General features: G+C 39.5%; 1 pseudogene; it reads right to left on the reverse strand.

Annotated features, from left to right (window-relative positions):
• Positions 1–6510: 6510 nt before the first annotated feature.
• LOC119527412 lies at positions 6511–8327 on the reverse strand (annotated as a pseudogene).
• Between the last annotated feature and the right edge of the window lie 10507 nt (positions 8328–18834).

Here is an 18834-nt window from a genome sequence, read left to right on the forward strand (position 1 = left end):
AATATATTAATTAATTGTTACAGGTATTTGTTGAACATATATACAAATTATTCCCTTCCCAAAAGAAGAAAACACCAAGTTGAGGGCTGTGACATTTATCTGCTAATGACTTCCAGTGTTCAGGTTATTCTTGGAATACAAGCTAAAATCTTCTAGAGGTGCATTAACTCTTTTCAGTAACTAGGGTAGCATTTAGCACACTAGATCGAGGTCAGTAAACTTCTTGTGTAAAGAGCCAAAGAGTAAATATTTTAGGCTTTGCAGTTTACATGGTCTATGTCACAACTACTCAACTCTGCCATTATAATGCAAAAGCAGCCATAAACAATATGTATGTGACTGAGTTCCAGTAAAACTTTATCTATAAAAACAGTTGACATGTCAGCTCTTGCCTATGGGCTGTAGTTTATCAACATCTGCACTAGAGAAAACATTACGGAGAAATGTTTTTTGATCTTACTCCAATGTCCATACACTTCCAGAACCTCCTAACTTACATCCAAAGAATAGCTCTCTAATTCATGCAGTCTCTCTCACAGATTCATAAACTTTTATGACTTAGATTGCTTCCAGGTGGGCATGTTTTCTTTCCCAGTTTACCAGTTCAGAATAGGGGCATTTATTCTATCATCTTTTAGGGTAGTTTAGAAATGTCCCTGGAGGCTGAGAAAGGGGTGGATTTAATTCCATCTGGTCCAGTACAGTTCTGGGAGTCAAGTGAAGAGTCCTTATAATGCCTAACTTTATAATCAATTAAATAGATAGAACCACTGAGACTATAATGTATTTTTTTCAAGGTGCAAATGTGGTTTTCTTTTTTCAGCCTTGTGCTTTTTACAGTATTTTGATCATAGGGAGATTTTTTTTTATAATACAAAAGTAAATTAACCACCTTGAATTTTAAAAGATAATGTTATGTGTGTGTGTGCATATAACTATATCTATATATTTATTTCCTAAAAGAGGAAAAAGTACCTTTTTGTTCAACTTGTATCAACTCCTGTTTTCTAATTGCTGTGAAATGGCAACTGTTGATAAATTATTGTGACTGTTTTAACATGTAATGGGGAGGATATATTTTGATTTTACCCAGCTTTAATCTGCAAAATATCATTTAAATATATCTGATAGCAACACCTAAAATATTGCTTGGGTATTACTTTCTATCATCCATGAACATTTGTGCAACTTTGATCATATTGGGTGTTACTGAATTCCTGGTGATTGGATTTAAACTTGAAAAACAGAGAACTTAAACTTACTGACTTTATAAAATTTTAATTTTCTATTCTGAAAAATCAGTTAATGCCTATGATTTGTAATCTGTTATCTTTTTCAACATATGTCCTACTGGATTCTCAAAATTGTTAGTGTCATCAGTAATTTACAAACAGTATTTTCATATTGCAGATGATTTGCTCATTGTATATTTAGAAAGAAAATAGTTTGTAAATGAGGCTCTCTTTTTTTAATAAAATGAAATAAAAATTCTAAAAGCAGTAGAGAATTTTTTTTTAAAAAAATGAAATAAGGAGCATGGAACATTTTTCTTCCAGAGGTCCAGTGGTCTATCCTGGAAGCTGTAGCCAGAGTGGCTACAGGTTCAGATGCTAGAATCAGACAGTGCTGAGCTTGAAGCCTGCTGATGCCACATACTGTCTGTGACTTTGGGTAGGTCACTTATTCTAAGCCTCACTTTCATCATCTATCAAATGAGGATCATAGTAGCATTTACCTCATTATTTTAAGAATTAAATGAGATAATGTGAAGTGCTCAACTTATAGTAAATGCTCAATAAACATTTATAATTACTTTATTGAACAATTTAGATACCCAATTGCTGCACACATATTCATGTGGATGCTCACTGTTTAAAGACTAATCTTTACTATGGTCACCAAATACCTTAAAGAATCTAGAACAACATTAACAATACTGAGTAATTTGCAGATAGAGGGGGGAGCCCTCATTCAATGCTAGTGAGAATGTCAAATAGTGTAACAGCTGTGGAAAAAAGTTTAGCAGTTTCTCAGAAAGTTAATCATGGGATTACAATATGTCTCTAGAATTCCACTTCTAGATATATACCCAAAAGAACTGAAAACAGGGATTAGAACAGATACTTGTACACCAATGTTCCTAACAGCATCATTCACAATAGCCAAAAAGCAGAAACAATCCAAGTGTCTGTTGACAATTTGTCAATTGTCCATTGAATGAATAAACAAAATGTGATATATAAATGCAGTGGAATATTATTCAGCTATGAAAAGGAATGAAGTTCTGACACATGTGACAACATGGATGAACCCTGAGGACATGATGTGGCATAAAATAAACCAGACACAAAAGGGCAAATATTACATGATTTCACTTATATGAAAAACCTAGGATAAGAAAATTTAGAGGAAAATGTAGATTATAGGTTACCAGTGGCTGGGGAGGGAGAGGGAAGAGGGAAAAACGGAGTTAGTGCTTAATAGATACAGAGTTTCTATTTGGGGTGACGAAAAAGTTTTGGTAATGGATGGTGGCAAAATATTACAAATGTAATTAGTATCATTGAATTATACACATGAAAGTGGTTAAGATGAGAAATTTTGTGTTGTTACCACTATAAAGATTCAGAAGGAGGAGGAGGAAGAGGAAGACATAAGAAGTAACAGACAAGAATTAAAGTATTAAATTCTTGGCTTTTAGTATAGTGCTTTATCCTGTATATCATTCCATCCCTGTAATTTCATAATATTAAAATAATTGGGCCCCATAATTAAATACAGTCACTCTGGATGACTAACTTGCCCTTCTAAACAGGATACAGTCTCCCTCCTTTTAAAATAACAGCTGTCTGAGTAAATCTTAACCTGTTGTATGGAAAGCAGGAAGCAAACATTAGGCAGATGTTCATACACATGTTGCCAGCTATCTGTCCCTATCTATTAAAATAGCACTATAGGCCAAGTCACTATGACTCAGGGTTCCAGGACAACTACAGTACACACAGACCAGTAGAGGGCTCAGAAATGCCTATGTCATGCACTGTGCCTGTTTGGAAATATTATGTCCCCCCAAAAGCCATGTTCTTTAATGCAGTCTTGTGGGGGCAGAGTTACTTATATTTTTGATTAGGGTGTGACCTCTTGATTGAATGTTTCCATGGATATTTGATCCCACCCATTCATGGTAGGTCCTGATTAGTTTACTGGTGTCATTTAAAGGGAGCTCACACAGAGACCAGAAAGATGAAAACGCCCTGGGATATGCTAAGCCAAGACACAGATGCTTGCTGACGTTTAGAGATGCTTGGAGATGTGGACAAAAGGTCATTTGGAGATGCTTAGCTAAGAGATGCTAGCCCAGAGTTTGCTCCAGAGAAGCTAAGAGAGACAAGTCCAGAGACATTTCGGAGAACACCATTTTGAAATGCAACCTGGAAGCAAAGGAACAGCAGATGCAAGCCACATGCCTTCCCAGCTGACAGAGGTGTTCTGAGAGCCATCAGCCATTCTTCAGTGAAGATACACTCTTGTTGATGCCTTAATTTGGACATTTTCATGGCCTTCAGACTGTAAATTTGTAACCAGATAAACTCCCTTTATGTAAGCCACTTCATTTATGGTATTTTGCACAATGGCAGCTCTAGCAAACCAGAATAGTTGGGCAAAGAAGGGGTTGGGTAAAGAAGTAGATCAGGGAGCAGTCAGGGAAAGAAAGACACACACTTAAGCAGAACCCTTAATCTCCAGCCATTCTTGGGACTAGGCTCCCAGCAGCTGAGATTCTGAGATGTATTCACCCTAAAGTGAAACTACAAAATGACTACTACAAAGCTTTAGCTCCCATGGCACCTAGAATGGGATTTATGCTTTCCATGTGCTATGCCCTCTTCCAAGCACTTTAGCTTAACTCAATTATTTGTCAAAACTCCCCTCGGAGGTACATATTATCTCCATTTAACTGATAAAGAAATTGAAGCAAGAAGGGGTTAAGTAACTTGCCAAACATACCAGACCTAGCAGTGGCAAAGCCATCTGAGGCAGGCTGGATCTGGGGTTCATACTCTACATTGCCTATCTCTACTCTACCCAGTGGTATGCCAGGACCAACAACCAGTTCTCCTTGGGTGGGGGGAGGAACCCCAATTTATATTAATTTTTTCCATTTCCATGGTGTAAATACTTCCACTATGGCTGATTTCAAGCTATCAAGTAATGATACCACTGAACATGGAGTTGGGAAGAGATGCACAGTTGCCCCTTGCCAGCCAGTGAGAAACAGCTCTAGCACACCAATGAATTGAATGGAAGGGGGGCGGGGGGAAGAGAGGGAGGGAGGGAGGAAGGAGGGAGGGGAGGAAGAGACAGAAAGGAAGAATGGGAAAGATAGAAAGGAAGAAAAGAAAGAAAGTTGGGGAGTCCAGGACTAGAATAACACAGGCCTTCACCATTCATTGTGTTACCTGTCCCAGCAGCGATGCCTGAGGAATATGCAGATTGTCACAGGGAGGATCCTATTGTAGAGTTTGGTTCAACATGCATTATTCATGTAGCGGGTTCTTTCTCACAAGCAGTCTGACAAATGGCAATACAAGGGGTATAACTAAGACTGGCAACACAATCCATAGCCTTTGGCTGATCCCTATTAGCTTGAATGCTGCAGCCCACCCCAGGCTCTTCTATTCTCTAATGGAGGAATCTTGCCACTCCTTGCTTCAGCCCCTAGCACCTGTGATGGTTTGAATCTGTATGTGCTCCCAGAGAAACATGCTCTTAAATCTAATCCATGTCTGTGGGTGTGAACCCAATGTTAAGTAGGACCTTTTGATGAGGCTACTTCAGTTCAGGTGTGACCCACCTATTTCAGGGATTGATCTTAACCCTATTACTGAGTCCTTTATAAACAAAATGGAGAGAGAGAGAGAAAGAGAGAGAGAGAGAGAGAATATGAATATGATGGAAGCAAGAAGCTGAAATCAATGAAACCCAGAAGAGAAGGGAGAGACCATCAAATGCCGCCATGTGCCTTGCCATGTGGCAGAGGAGCCAAAGATTGCCAGCAGCCGATCTTCAGGAAGAAAGCATTGCCTTGATGATGCCTTGATTTGGACATTTTCTCGGCCTCAAAATTGTAAGCTAATAAGCAGAACCATTTCATGGTATTTGCTTTAATCATCCTAGGAAACCAAAATAGTACCTGTGACTATTTCTGACTCTCTCTGCAATGGAGTCTGGGATGATGCCTCTGTCTTCCAGCCCTGCCACCATGGTTGATAAGACTATTTCTCAAGGCCAAGTGGGCAACATTTTCCCTTTGCTGCCTCTCTTAATGTTGCTGCTACTGTGCCACCATCCCAGTTACCAGTGGCACTGCTTCTAGCCACAGCAACCCCCACAGACTTAACCACCCTCCTCTACCTGAGTCATATGCCTTTTCTTCTTACCTAGGGAGAGCAAAGATGGTTCTTGAAACACCAGAAGGAATATTCCTATCTCCAATCCAAACCCATCCAGGGCAGTTCCATTTCTGCCTCAAGTCTGATTACCCTAAATGGAAATGAAAGTTTACCACCCCCACTCTCCCACCAACCCCCCCACACACACACCCATTGCACAACAGGAATTTGTTGAGTGCCTAAAGCATTGTGCTGACTTTTAGGAATGTAACAATGAATAAGACATTTCCTACTTATGGGGGCTCAAGTACTGCTGAAAATAGAGGAAGAGATTTCAGGCAAGCTTAAAGCTTCATTTTGCTAGAAGAGTTCACCAGGGAAACTGACCGTGAGCAACTGACCTCAGCTTGTTAGCAAGCACTTAGGAGCAGGCAGTTTACTTATGCCTGATCTACAAGACTCGACATTAACCTAGTCTCATCTACCTCTCTGATCCAACTCTATTGTTCTCTCCCTCCTTGCTTTTTCAACTTCAATGTGCAGAGCCCACTCCCTTTGCGGTGCACTTGCAGTGATTACTCCCCCTGCCTGGAATCTTTCCTCCCAAGATATGAATTGGTCTCTTCCCTCATTTCATTCAGGATCTAATTCACATCACCCGAGTCTAGAGGCCTTGTCTGATCACCCTATCAAAACCTGCACACTCAGCCAATTTCTAGCCCCTCACCCTGCCTTAGTTTTCTTCATAGCATCACCACATACCATGTTATGAATGTCTTCATTTGTTTATTGACCACTATTAAAATGTAGGAACTTATTTTCATTCACTGCTAATTTTCCAGCACCTAGAACTGAAGCATGAATAGCATTTTTGAAGGCAGCTGGGATGAGGATATTTCCAGACAGAGAGAAAAGCATGTGGAAAATCATGGAAAAGAATAAGTATCATACTTTCAGTGAATTGGAAGTGAAGAGTATATAACATTTTTTTTTTTTTTTTGAGAAAAGCTGTATTTATTTTTCTAGCAGGAATGTTTTAGAGACAATGTTTTATAAAGGTATTAAGTAAGTCATAATGGAAAATATTTTACTAGTTTTTATTTAGAAGGTGGAATCTTCACTTTATCCCAATATGTTCTTCACAGGTAGACTTTGTTTTTATCTCAATGAGTTCTTCTACCCGAGCCAGCACACTTTCAATCAAATTAAATGTAAAAAGAGCTGAATGTAGTACCTTAAGCTGCATTTCAGGAGGTATGTTAGGGATCTCCTCTCCACCTACTGTTATAGAACAAAGATCTTTACACTTCTGGACTTCTTGGCTATTTTCTTGGCTATTTTTAATTTCTGCTTCATGGTGTGCTTTTGACATATTAAGTCCTGTATGGAGTGGCTTTAAAAAATTATTCTCAATCTTTCCAAGTTCTGTCCATAATTCAGTATGACAGTCATTTTCATTATCTTTGATAACCAAATACCTCAATAAATTTAATGATGTCATGATCCTATCTGAGTTTTGCAGTAAATCTGTTTCAGCACCCTCTGGAAGAAAGAGTGCCAAATCTAGAAGGGGAATCAGCTGTAGTCCTGTAAACCATTTGTTGTTAGGTGTTCTCTTCAATGATACATCAATTTGATTTTTGATATTTTGAATAATAAAGGCTTCCACACCTGAATGATTACTTGTATTCAATAAGCACCTAAACAATGTATACTTGCTTGTGAATCCAACTTGTTAATATATAGCTGAAGCACAGCTAAACTCTTTTTCCTCAACGTCTCAATGGGGCAGTGTCATTACTTTCACTAAACCCTGAGGTACAGTAAGAAAACTCTTTTATTTCTAAACACTGATGAAGTAGACTGTTGTCTTCCATTCTCAATAAATCATTCTCCAACAGATTCAATCCTTTGGTGAGAACAGACTCTTCTGTTCTTTGTAAAAAGACTTCAACATGCCCCATATTAAGTTGCAAGAGGTACAATGGACTGAACACCAGTAGAAGCTGATCAATACCGATGCACAGTACAAATACTTTAGATATGCCAGAGAAGCCATAGAGTCTGCTAATTGTTTGTTTTCTTCTTCCTCAAATTCAAGATAATTCCAAGTTCTTTTTTTCCTTCTATGATTAAAAATCACTTTGGGGAAAAGGTCTCCCATTGCTGATTAAAAAAACCTATGATTTCAGATGCAAAACACCTTAAAGGATCATTTTCAGCTTCTTCAGCTGTTCAAGGAATTGTGCTGTCAACAAAGGGTATTTCAAGCTTTTGGAACAAAATTTCAGTAATTCAGCCTTTAACTTTTCATTTTCCAGTGAGTTTTCTTTGTCATCAATGACTTCTTCCACAAAAGGTTTAGTGAACTCTATTAAGGCCTTACAGTACTGACAAAGGCCATAGCCATCTGTTTGCATTTTCCTTTCGAGTATGGAACAGGAAGAAGAGACAGCTGATTCCAAAGGGTAGACAATGCTAATCTAGCTGAATATGCCTTGTTGTTATGAAGTTTCTGAATCACTGTCTGTAATGGCTGAAGTAAAAGAATAATAATTTGGGATATCTGTTTTCCAGAGGATTCTTCAATCAGTTAAGCAAACCCAACACTAATTTCTTTGGATTACATAACTTTACCAATAAATTAAGCATCAGAAAATAATCTTTTCTTTTATCATCTTCCTTATCATTCCACAAAAGGCACTGAACAACAGGACCAACAAGATTCCAGCCCATATTCTTAATGATGGCCATATTCTTTTCATTTTGAATAATTTCTAACAGTTGATCTGTATATCCTTCATCTATACACCTTTGGCCTGCTAACTGAAACAGACCAAAATCTTCTTCTTTAAAATTTTGCTCTTCTAAGATTTGACATCTCTTTATTATGGATTGAAGTCCTTCCACAGCCATTCTTGGTTATTTTTCCTAGTTTCAATGCCAGCAGACCGAGTATATAACATTTTACACTGTACTTCCATATGCATTGAATAGATACAAGGTATGGCAAGGTTGAATGCCTTGTTCAAGAGCAAGTAAACTGCGCCAAAAACCAATAGGCACACATCTGTAATTGAACAAAGCTGGATTTAGTGTACATTTTGCAAGCATGGGAAACCGTGGGATGTTTCAGTAAAGGGAAGTTAGATGGGGCTTAGTGTATGATTTGGGCTTGTGTTAGGTGCTTTGGGGAAGATTCAGTGAAGCATGCTTTTGTTCTGGATTGGGTGCTCTGAGATAGTGGGGGCAATTCTATAATTAGACATGCTGGTAATTTTCTGGCAAGCAGAAGGAACAGAGCAGGGCTAACTAATACTGTAATTTGCAAAAACACAGTGGTCACTCATGTCAGCTAGGTGAAGAGGAGGTTTGCTTTTTTGCATTTTGCACACTATTCTTACTTTTGTCTGTGTTCAGATATGACCACAGAGTGGTCTTGTTTTTGTCTCCATCATGGACACAAGAATAACCTTTTCAGATGCTGATTGTGATGGTTTAAAGCTGTATGTACCCCAGAAAATATGCTATTAAAGCTAATCCATTCTGTGGGTGTAGATTTATTGTAGGTGGGACCTCTTGATTAGGTTATTTCAATTGAGGCCTGCTCCAGTGGGTCTTAATCCTCTTACTGGAGTCCTTTCTAAGAAGTTGAGAGAGGACTCACACAGAAGCTAAGAGACACAGAAGCTAAAAAGGAGAAACAAGCAGAAGCTCAGAGAGGAAGCCATTGAAGCCAGAAACTGGAAGCAGTGAAACCCGGGAGAGAAGGGAGAGACCAGCAGACGCCACTATGTGCCTTCCCAGTGTGACAGACGAGTCCCAGATCACCAGCAGCCTTTCTTCAGGAAGAAGGTATCATCCTGATGACGCCTTGATTTTGACATTTTCACAGCCTCAGAACTGTAAACTTTTAAGTTAATAAATCCCCATCCTAACAGCCAATCCATTTCTGGTATATTGATTTTGACAGCTTTAGGGAACTAAAACACTGGTGTTCTGTGAAATTGTTTATAGTCAACAGAACACCACAGCCTAGCAGTAAGTGTAAGCCCAGCTCTCAGCTGATAATTATCATGGGCTGCTTTTTTCTTTCTCACATAGCTGGGGCTCAAATTCACATCTTCCAAGGCTAGGCTGGTGTTCTGACTACTTCACAGCTATGCCACCAGGTCTCTGGGTTTGCAAAGCTGCAGGAGTTACAAGATCTTCCCACATTTCTCCTAACCTTTCTTTCCCTTCTGTTCTAATTCTTTCTCCCTCCCAGTTATTTTCATTTTAGTTTTTTTTTTTCTGAAAAGGTTGTGTAGTTTTGTATAAATTAATGAAAAGTCAACCATAAAAAATACAAAGAAAAATCAGTCACAAACCCACCTCCCTAACACACTGTTTCAGTGCTTGTATTCTCTTCCAGATCTAGTCTGCATCTACATTTTTATCCAAGCATTATGCTGGGGTAGATAAAATTTTGTATTTTGCTTTTTTTATTTTAGCACTATATAAGAATCTTGTTTTCACATGAGCACAGTGAACAATAGCTTTGGATAACAGTGTGTCCTTTCAAAGGATCCACTCACTTGGTGTGGCTACTAGCAGGATTCCACACCCAGACCAGAAAAATGAGATAGGAAGTAAGTAGGCCAAATGGGTGGGACTAAGTAGAACTGGTGATTGGCTGAATGACCTCTGGATTCCTACACTTCCGAGATCTCTACAGATCCTGGGATTCCATCATTGTTTTCTTGAGCTCTACCCTATGGACCCTGGAGTATATCTATATGATAGTTCCCAAGAGGCAAGGATAACCTGGGGATCTTTTCTGCTGGATCAGAGAACAATAACAATTAAACAGTTAAAAGAAACTTTAAAGAGTCATTGTTCCCCTAAGACCACTCCAGAATAGGCTGAATAAACTCCTGTGAAGCAGTGTGGACTGGGGCTACAGTCAGGATACCTGCTAGGAGTTATCCCTGACCATGCAAAGGCAAAATTGGAGTACAGAGCTATGGGGCCTGCTTGAACCCAGCAGTCAGAAAAATTTGGTACCTGAGGGAATTGGAAAGAGGCCTACGTGTTGGAAACCAACTTTCCAAGGATAGCGTTCTTCCAGGAGGTATTGTGAAGGGTTTGGAGATGGCTCATAAAACACCTCAGAAACAGTTTTGGTAGGGTCCCCTTAAATGTTTGCCGAATGAATTAACTGAGCCAGCTGGCTGAGGACTGCAGCTGCTGAAAATTTCTTTGATGAATGAGCTCCTGCTCCCCAGCACCCCCTGCTAGAAATCCCTGGGAATTCTGACAGGGAGGCCCTGCCTGGTGTCTCTGAAAACCTTAAAAGGAACTCTTAGAATCCCTGCCTGGAAACCAGAAAAACCCTGACAGAAGTTTTGAAACCCCTGCCTGGAAGCTCTGAAAACTGACAGAAGCTCTTTGACTCCTGCTCAGAAGCTAGGGAGATGTAAGACACAAAGAACACTCCAGGCTTTGGGACTGAAGAAGAGCAGGGCTTGATATTTCTGGTGAGCTTCATAGTCATGTTTCCTATTGGGATAATGGGCAGGGTAGAGATTACCAATTTTCTTTTTTTTTAAATTAACAGTAATTTGGCAGCTGAGGTGGGGGTAGGGGAGAAAGAATATCCTACTAAGAAAAGTTATAGAGTGCATTAGTTAGGGCTCTCTAGGGAACCAGAATCAACAAGAGATATCTAAATATAAGATTTTATAAAAGTGTCTCACACAACTGTGGGGATGCACGAGTCCAAATTCCATAAGGCAGGCAGCAAACTGGCAACTCCAGTGAAGGTGTTCGATGAACTCCTCAGGAAACGCTTTGCTGGCTAGCCAAAGAAGTGACGGTCCTCTATCTATCTCACTTAAGAGTCTTCAACTGATTGGATTAAATCCAGCTGACTGCACTTTCACTGTGGAAGACAAGGCCTTTTGTTGATGTAATCAGTCACAGCTGCAGCCAACTGACTTGATGATTTAATAAACGAGCCACAAATGTCCTTGCAGTAATGGTTAGGCCAGTGCTTGCTTGACCAGACAACTGGGCAGTATCACTTGGCCAAGTTGACACATGAACCTAACCATCACATGGAGTTTGGCTGAAACCATGGTTGGAGCTAGACATAGGATGGTTGATCAGACCCACAGAGTGTGATAACACTTTCAGAGGGAAGGTGATTTATGGCAAATATTGAGTTTGTTGCAAAATCTTCTAATCTCAATTCACTTCACAACTGAGGGGTAGGTGGGTGTGTGCACAAGACACTTCCTTAAGCAACTGCTTCGGCTCTGGCTGCTGTAGGTGGCATTTATCCTTGAGATCTGAGATTTCTAAGTGGCTCTTTTCTGTGCAGGGAAGAAAAACTATCAGGGCTAAGCTAGATTATTAAGGACAAAGAAAATGATACATTGCACAAGGTGTAGTTAAGGAGCCTCCCACTTTACAGGAGGAAAAGTATTGCCAGTCTTAGAACGGGGTATAGGGGGTTGGTGTTTGAGAATCTTTAGGGTTTTCTCTTTAAGAGAGCAGAGCTTCTCAAGCGTTATGAGGCAGCTTTGTGGAATGGAAGGACCATAGAATAATTGCAGACTCAGCAATTATGGCTTGGGTTGGGAAAGGGAGATGGAGTGCCTGGGTTTTTTATTGGCTCATGATAAAGTGAGGGGCAAGGCGGGAGTGGAATAAGACACATAGTCAGAGAACCATAAGAAACCGTTGAAGCATGAAGTTGTCCAAGACTGATTTTTAGAGAGCTGATCTTCTCTATAAAGCTGGAATCAGAACATTAGGAACTGTTCTGTTGAATTTGAGGGGACCGCAACTTGTTTTACTCTAAGGGGAGATTCTCTGGTGTCACTTCCAAAACCCATGGAGAGAAAGGGATTGAAAGAGATGTGAGTGTCAAAACGCAATGAGATAAGAAAGTACAACAAAAGGGAGAACCTGCTAGATAATGTGTACCTAGTTCTACCCCCTATTAAGTATCACCACTGGATCTATTGAGACAGTGGCCAGAGTTTGGACTCTAAACAAGACTAAGGAACACTGAACTGACAAGGGTTAACTATGGTAGGTTGATTTTTGACCATGGAACAAGTAGGAATGTAAGGACAGAGGCTGGGGCATTAGACAGGAGTCCTCTTCAGCCTTTAATTAGGGCTGAGAATTGGGTTCTGGGGTTGCTGCTTTACAACAGTATGCTTGAATCCAGAGATACAGGTGGGGCCCACAGTAGTATGGACTGGACCCTGGAAAAGTTAGCATCCCTGCTTATCACAATTAGAGGAACACAGGACAGACCACAGAGAGGTCTGGAGTGAAACTGTAGTAGGATAAGGCTTGGTTGACCAATCTTAGTTAATAGAGATAAACCAAGTAGTGTCTATATTGAGTGAAGAAATGGTGATAGTAACTGGAAGAGCTTTTGGGCAATTAATGAGGAGGCTGGAGTCAAACAGTAGGGCGAAATTTGAATGGTTTCAATTCAAATGGGCACCAGCTAATTAGTGCCACACCAGATGAGGAACTGCACCACTGAACATATTGCTTTCTTTGCTGATGGTAATTGGAAAAGTTCTAGGGTGACTATCAAAGAGCCTAGAGAGAAACTCTCAAGACAAAACCTAAATGGCAAAGTTGGATTCATAAGGACAAGGTTAGGAAAGAACTAGTTTCTTAAACCTGTTGGATCAGTGGGCCCTGCCCCTGTGGGTGCTCAGATGATGCAATTCCTATGAGGTCTGATGTTATAGTTTAAAAAAAAAAAAACTAACAGATACAAGGGTGAGACAGACCAAAAGTTTGTCACATAGAAAGAGAAAACTCCAAAACACAGAATTGATGTAGACATTGAGAATTAAAACAGAAAGAAATGTAGATATAGGGAGAGAGAAGAAAAATTTCAGACACATGTAAAGGTTATCAAAAATGTCATGAGAAAGGGCAAGGAGCAAGAGAAAAGCAGTATCAGACATGTAAGAGCCAAAGAAATCAAAAGAAACCTTTCCTTCCTTCTCATTCTCTTTCCTTCCTACCCCCCGCCCCCAGACCCGACCTGTTTTCACAACCACTGAGTGCCCACAAATCAAATACTAAAGATAGAGTATAAATAAGACTAGTTTCCTGCTCTTGTGGTCATTACTTGGAGCTAACACTTGAAAGAGTGAAACCGTAAATTGCTAGTAAGGTGGACACCAAGCTTTTAAGAGGGATAAAGAAGGAGAGGCAGAGTGAGGAGGGATTACACATTTAAGGATGTGGCTACTAAATATTCCATCCCCCATGAAGATGGGAAAGTGAGCCTGCTGAGGAGAAGGGCCAGAGTGAGCATGGCAGGTGGACAGCAACACGAGTCACTTCCAGGGCCTATAGGCTCTGATGGGCCAGACATTGGGCTCCGACCCCACAGCTTGTGGTTAACTTGCCAGTGATTGACCCTTCTGGAGTAAAAGCATTGAATTGCCTGTGCTCAGAAACCCAGCCACCAACCTTCCAGTCATCTCAACAGCAAATGACTTACATCATCCCACAAGCTGTGACTTAGCTACCTTAGCAAGATGCTGCTGTCCAAATGCCTTTGGACATAGGGAAGTTTAAAAACTCTCCAAAACTGCAAAGTGTAGGAGACAAAGAGGAGATTCCACACCTGAACTTGTGTTTTGGGTTAGACTGGGCTGATTAGGGCATCACCAAGCTCCAACCTGGAGCAATCTCAATTAAACATTCTTTTACATGCAATTTGAAAATGTACTGAAGGAAGTTCTTATTTTTTAGCATTACTAACTGATATGTAAATACATTCTTTAATATGATATTGATTGACTGATGTTCAGCTCCCAAAAGACTTTTGAGGAAATGTTAACAGTACTCTCTTCAAGGTAGAAAATGACAAAAGCCACTGGAGAAGAATGGCATATATACCAAAACTGCTCAGAAACAAGAATGCGAAAAAAGATTTCAAAAGGAAGAGAAACTTCTCCTCAGAATCTTGCAATATTCTGTCCATCTACATAAAATGTAAGGAACATTTTATCCCTAGTACAGACTTAAAAAATAATAATACAGAAATATGAATAATACATTAATTTATTCTCTTGAAAGATTTTAACATACAGAACAGAGTAAAATACTGAAATTCTAAGTTCCCTCCTTCCTCCACTGACCTACCTGTAACTTGAAAGGTAACTACTTTAGACATTTTATAGTTCTTTTTTCTAGGCATTTACATAATTATATATGCACTTTCCAAATGATTGTTATTTTCCATATCAGCACATAGAGTTCTTCATTTTTTTGAATATCTACGAATATACTGGATTACTCATGAACTCGTTTTGTTTGCTCATTCTATGGATGGACTATGAGGTTTTCTCGTATCTTGTATTATTAATACTCCTATCATGATCATCTTTAAATAATTCAAGGATCTATGTGTCTGTGAATCATTACATAAACTTAAAGAGGGTATGTATAATTACTTAAAAGTCTATTATAAAGTTTTTCTTCATTACAAAGAAAACTGTGAAATGTCCCAATTGAATTAGGACCAAGAAACACACTTTTCAATAAACACGCAGGAGTAATTTTTAAAATAGATTATGTATCTGGTATGCATAGGGAAGACAGTCCAGGAAAGGAGAAATAGAGAAAAGTAGTGAGGGAGAAAGGAAAAGACAGATAAAATTGAACTGCTTTCTAAAGGTAAGTACTAATTATCCATATATCAATATACTTTCTAAAATAAATCATCTCAGCTTTTGAAATTTCAAAAATATGAGTAAATTTGCCAAAGTTAAAAATTGCTACTTAAAATAGGGAGGCAAAAACATTCCTCAGATCCCTTATTTTCTTAATTTTCAATGGAAAAAAAATTAGCTCCATAGACTAGAAAAAAATGGCTTCACAAATAATAGGAACCAGCAGTTGGATTTCATAGAATATCCTTCCCTAGCAATCCCCTAGTCATAGACTATTGTTAACAAAATATTTGGAATGTACATTACATTTGTCTACAATACCTGGGTCAGTTGATATTAAGCCAAGATCAGATTTGGGGGAGAGGTTATCCTCTTCCCTCCTGCAGTTCTAGACCCTGAACTTGACATTTTTTTAAGAATGTATTTAATAAGTGTGGTATCCAGTGGCCAAAGAACAGCTGAGGCTTTGAATTTAATTATTAATCTGAAAAAATAACTTGGCATTAATTATTTTTTATTCCTCAGAGACTGAAAGATTCAGAAATATGATTTTGAAGCAGACAAGGTCATACACAAGGTATGGTCTCAACGGGCTTATTCCTAAGTCTTTCAGTAACTCTTTTAATGTATGTATTTAACCAACACTAATACAGAACTTTCTTTAACCCAGGCTCTTCTCTACTGCCTTTGTACTCAGTGCCTGTTCCTCATCAGTAAACTGGAGATACCTATTTCATAGAGTTGTTGTGAGATTCTATGAGGTCATGTAATTAAGTCCAAAGCTACATATCTACTGCCTGGTGGAGCCACTTAGCCATGCTTTATCTCCTTTACAATTGGTTTCACCTCTTCAGCTTCTTTTAACTACTGGTTCATCCACTTTTCCCAGTCTATTCCAAAGAATGATGGAGGTGAGATGGAGTCTACAAGTTTTCTAGCACTTGTTCTTAATGAGTGCTCAGCTGAAATTTGTGATACAGAAAATATTTTTAAATCTTCATGTAAATCTTGATTTAAAATCTCATCATGAATATAAAACATAAAGGAGTCAGGAGGGCCAGAAGCAGCACCTAAGGAATTTTAAAAATAATTTTTTGGGAAATTATGAAAGCTTCCCTTTCTTTTCTTCTTATTCAACGAAAACATTGACATTTGGGATAGAAAAAAGTTTTCCCAGGCTCAGGTAGATTTGGGTAAATTTTCCAAATAAACTCTTCTGGAAAGGTACCTTATTAACTTCATATTAATTACAACAGTGACTCAATATTAAAAGTCAAAAAAAACAATGTAACCAAAGATAAAACAATGCATGCCAAAGTACTTCATTATGTGTAAGCATCCTTATGTGCACCTTACGAAAATCACTGTTTATCTTCTACAGAATGGACATTCAAGTCTCCTGGAGACCTGAGCTGTATCTTCCATAGGCTGTTAATTCATGGTTTTCCCCACTCTAATCCAGTACCCATTGTCATCTGGCTTCCAGTTAAGGATTTATGTTTACTTAAGTCAAATAACATGGAGCTCATTTGTCCTTGTAAGGTGCCCAAGTTCATTAGGTATACTTAATTTAAAACACGAGTCAAGCCTTGTGGATCACACTCCTTTTATCCAGTGTATGAATGGATGAGTAGAAAAATGGAGACAAAAACTAAATGAACATCTTCTTGACCAAAAGGGGGATGCAAAATGAAACAAAATAAAGTATCACTGGCTGAGAGATTTCAAATGGAGTCGAGAGGTCACTCTGGTGGACATTCTTATACACATTATATAGATAACCCTTTTTAGGTTTTAATGTAGTGGAATAGCTAGAAGTAAACACCTGAAACTATCAAACTCCAACCCAGTAGCCTTGACTCTTGAAGATGATAGTATAACAATGTAGTTTACGATGGGTTATGGTGTACTGTGAAGAACTTGGGGATAGCACTCCCTTTATCCAGTGTATGGATGGATGAGTAGAAAAATGGGGACAAAAACTAAATGAAAAATAAGGTGGGATGGGGGGGATGATCTGGGTGTCATTTTTACTTTTATTTTTTATTTTTATTTTTTCTGGTATAAAGAAAATGTTCAAAAATAGTTTGGGGTGATGAATGTATAACCATATAATGGTGCTATGAATAGTTGATTGTATATCATGGATATGGTATGTGAATATATCTCAATAAAACTGAATTTAATTAAAAAAATAGGGTGAGGGGGATGATTTGGGTGCTTTTACTTTTATTTTTATTCTTATTTTTACTTTTTCTGGTATAAAGAAAATGTTCAAAAAATGCACAACTATATGATGGTACTGTGAACGGTTGATTGTACACCACAGATGATTGTATGGTATGTGAATATATCTCAAAACTGAATTTTTTTAAAAAACCATTTAATGCAGCTGCAGAATATATATGTAAAATTTCATGTTAGCACACCATTTCAAAAAAAAAATCTTGGGAGAAAGCCAGGAACTGCGTGGACTGGACAACACAGAGCAATCTGACTTTGGGCAAACTTCATACAACACTCATAAAAATGTGGAACTGCTGAGATCAGCGAAATCTGTAAGTTTTTGTGGCCAGGGGACCCGCACCCCTCCCTGCCAGGCTAAGTCCCGTGGGAGGAGGGGCTGTCAGCTCCCAGAAGGAGAAGGGAGAACTGCAGTGGCGGCTCTTATCAGAAACTCATTCTACTGATCCAAACTCCAACCGTAGATAGACTGAGACCAGACACCAGAGAATCTGAGAGCAGCCAGCCCAGCAGAGAGGAGACAGGCATAGAAAAAAACAACAGGAAAAACTCCAAAATAAAAGCAGAGGATTTTTGGAGTTCTGGTGAACATAGAAAGGGGAAGGGCAGAGCTCACGCCCTGAGGCTCATATGCAAATCCCGAATAAAAGCTGATCTCTCTGCCCTGTGGACCTTTCCTTAATGGTCCTAATTGCTTTGTCTCTTAGCACTTCAATAACCCATTAGATCTCTGAGGAGGGCCCTTTTTTTTAATCCTTTTTTCTTTTTCTAAAACAATTACTCTAAGAAGCCCAATACAGAAAGCTTCAAAGACTTGCAATTTGGGCACGTCAAGACAAGAGCAAAACTAAGAGAGCTCTGAGACAAAAGGCAATAATCCACTGGCTGAGAAAATTCACTAAACACCACAACTTCCCAAGAAAAGGGGGGTGTCTGCTCACAGCCATCATCCTGGTGGACAGGAAACACTCCTGCCCGTCACCAGCCCCATAGCCCAAAGCTGCCCCAGACAACCCAGTGTGAGGGAAGGGCTTCAAATAACAGGCACACACCACAAAACTGGGTGTGGACATTAGCCTTCCCTGCAACCTCAGCTGATTCTCCCAGAGTTGGGAAGGTGGAGCAGTGTGAATTAACAAAGCCCCATTCAGCCATCATTTCAGCAGACTGGGAGACTCCCTACACAGCCCAGCAGCCCAGAACTGCCCTGGGGGGACGGCACTCACCTGTGACATAGCACAGGCATCCCTCAACAGAGGACCCGGGGTGCACAGCCTGGAAGAGGGGCCCACTTGCAAGTCTCAGGAGCCATACGCCAATACCAAGGACTTGTGGGTCAGTGGCAGAGACAAACTGTGGCAGGACTGAACTGAAGGATTAGACTATTGCAGCAGCTTTACAACTCTAGGATCACCAGGGAGATTTGATTGTTAGAGCCACCCCCCCTCCCTGACTGCCCAGAAACACGCCCCATATACAGGGCAGGCAAC

The sequence above is a fragment of the Choloepus didactylus genome, chromosome 1 (genome assembly GCF_015220235.1).
Source record: "Choloepus didactylus isolate mChoDid1 chromosome 1, mChoDid1.pri, whole genome shotgun sequence".
NCBI lineage: Eukaryota > Metazoa > Chordata > Mammalia > Pilosa > Megalonychidae > Choloepus > Choloepus didactylus.